Source organism: Salvelinus sp. IW2-2015, unplaced genomic scaffold (assembly GCF_002910315.2).
Source record: "Salvelinus sp. IW2-2015 unplaced genomic scaffold, ASM291031v2 Un_scaffold1526, whole genome shotgun sequence".
Lineage (NCBI taxonomy): Eukaryota > Metazoa > Chordata > Actinopteri > Salmoniformes > Salmonidae > Salvelinus > Salvelinus sp. IW2-2015.
In genome coordinates, this window is record NW_019942965.1 from 326373 (window position 1) to 329346 (window position 2974).

The 2974-nt window shown below is 43.2% G+C and overlaps 1 pseudogene; it reads right to left on the minus strand.

Moving 5' to 3' along the window:
• The window catches only part of LOC112071131 (laminin subunit alpha-5-like), a 95750-nt pseudogene that overhangs the window by 84494 nt on the left and 8282 nt on the right, over nucleotides 1-2974 (minus strand).

Below are 2974 nucleotides of genomic sequence, written 5' to 3' on the forward strand. Positions count from 1 at the left end.
GCATAGGAACTTAGAACGTGTTATTACGGAGCCCTGTGACTCTTACACATAGAATAGAACTGTGTTATTACGGAGCCCTGTGACTCTTACACATAGATAAATAGACGTGTTATTACGGGAGCCCTGTGACTCTTACACATAGAATAGAACGTGTTATTACGGAGCCCTGTGACTCTTACACATAGAATAGAACGTGTTATTACGGAGCCCTGTGACTCTTCACATAGAATAGAACGTGTTATTACGGAGCCCTGTGACTCTTACACATAGAATAGAACGTGTATTACGGAGCCCTGTGACTCTTACACATAGAATAAGAACGTGTTATTACGGAGCCCTGTGACTCTTACACATAGAATAGAACGTGTTATTACGGAGCCCTGTGACTCTTACACATAGAATAGAACGTGTTATTACGGAGCCCTGTGACTCTTACACATAGAATAGAACGTGTTATTAGGAGCCCTGTGACTCTTACACATAGAATAGAACGTGTTATTACGGAGCCCTGTGACTCTTACACATAGAATAGAACGTGTTATTACGGAGCCCTGTGACTCTTACACATAGAATAGAACGGTTTATTACGGAGCCCTGTGACTCTTACACATAGAATAGAACGTGTTATTACGGTTCTATGTGTAAGAGTCACAGGGCTCCGTAATAACACGTTCTATTCTATGTGTAAGAGTCACAGGGCTCCGTAATAACACGTTATATTCTATGTGTAAGAGTCACAGGGCTCCGTAATAACACGTTCTATTCTATGTGTAAGAGTCACAGGGCTCCATAATAACACGTTCAGTGGGTGGCACCAGCCCATGATTTGGTTGCTCCACACCGTGGGGGTCACGCTATAGAAAAAATGATGAAGTCATTTAAGTGTTTCACTCAGAAGTGTACTACAAAAACAGTATGATTCAATAAATACATTGTATCTTCTAACATAGTGTTCAAGCAGGAATGCACGATTCCAGATATTTTGATGATTGTCTTGAATTTGGGGTTCGACTACTAGGCAATTAAAAAAAAAATTAAAATAGGAATTTAATCAGCTGTTTTTAAGATTGTTACTGTGAGTGGCGCAGCGGCGGTCTGAGGCACTGCATCTCAGTGCAAGAGGCGTCACTACAGTCCCTGGTTTGAATCCAGGCTGTATCACATCCGGCCGTGATTGGGAGTCCTTAGGGCGGCGCCAATTGGCCCAGCGTCGTCCGGGTTTGGCCGGGGTCATTGTAAAATAAGAATTAAATAAGAATTAAAATAAAGATGAAATCCCCCAAAATCTGGGGTGATTTTTGTAATGGGATTACGTAATCCCATTACATGTAATCCGTTACTACCCAACCTAATGAGTTGATGGATGAGACAACTCTGATCAACCAAATATATACATCTGTAGAGTAACAATCAGTCCTTGTGTTTAATGGATACACTTCATAACAACCAAATAAGACATCAGACGACTCAGATGTACAATATGAGCTCAGGTGATGCCTCCATGGGCCGTAGATGTTTCACAGGGAGGGGCAATTCTTAGAGGCCTTAAAGAGAGGTTCTCTATACATTCATGTCTACAGAGAGCAATAGTAAAGGCGTCTTTTCGCCATGCTCAAAGCCCATGGCGAAATTAATGTGGTTTTTGGATAAACGCCGAAAATAAGGTCTGTGGTGATTTTAGGAGATCTTAGGTGATCTTAGTTGATTTTAGGTGATTTTAGGAGATCTTAGGTGATTTTAGGTGATCTTAGGTGATCTTAGGTGATCTTAGTTGATTTTAGGTGATCTTAGGTGATGTTAGGTGATTTTAGGTGATTTTAGGTGATCTTAGGTGATCTTAGTTGATTTTAGGTGATCTTAGTTGATTTTAGGAGATCTTATATGGTTTGTTCTATGACATCATCATCAGCTAACGTCACTTTTTGGGAATTTTAAAGCGTTTATGTAATACAAAACAAACACATTTGACATTGACCAGACGCTCGTATCCTGATCAAACGGGGTTAAGAGCCCTTTTCACTTAGGTCGGTTTGGGGATTAGGACGACTAGCTGGTGAGCTCTATACACCTACCTTTCACCTCTGCCATGATGCTCTTGATGTGTGAGAGCAGGTCCTGGGCTCTCTGATGGGTGTTAGTGCCCCTGTCCTCCAGAGTGTTTGCTTTGTCTGCTGTCGCCCCCACCTGGCCGGAGGACGACATTACATCAATTCAACATACTGTTGGCATGTTACGAGTCAACCTTGGTGCCTAAACTTATACTGGCGGATACACCACTGCGTGAATTACTGAACACTAGTTTGGAGTAGTTGACTGTAACAAATAAGGAATTGAAAATGAATGAATATGTTTTGAGAGAGAGAGAACAAGAGAGAGAGACAGAGCAGAGAGAACAGAGAGACAGAGCAGAAGCAAGAGAGACACAGAGAGAGAGAGAAGAGAGAGAGAAGAGAGACAGAGAGGATGGGAGAGAGAGAGAGAGGACACAGAGAGAGGGAGAGACAAGAGAGGAGAGAGACAAGAGAGAGAAGAGAGGACAGAGAGAGAAGCAGAGAGAACAAGAGAGACACAGAGAGAGAGACAGCAGAGAGAGAGAGAGAGACACAGAGAGAGAGAGACAGAGAGGAGAGAGAGACAGACACAGAGAGAGAAGCACAGAGAGAGAGAGAGAGAGAGAGAGAGAGAGAGACAGAGAGAGAAGAGACCGAGAGCAGAGAGAGAGAGACAAGGAGGACAAAGAGAGCACAGAGAGAGTACAGCAGAGAGAACGAAGGAGACACAGAGAAGCAGAGAGAAGATACAAGAGAGAAGAGAGAACAAGAGTAGTGAGAGACAGACAAGAGAGACCCACAAGAGAGAGAGACACAGAGAGAAGAGAACACAGAGAGAGAGAGCAGAGAGAGGAACAGGAGAGACGAGACAGACGAGAGACGACGACAGAGAGAGAAAGACACAGAGGAGAGGAGAGCACACA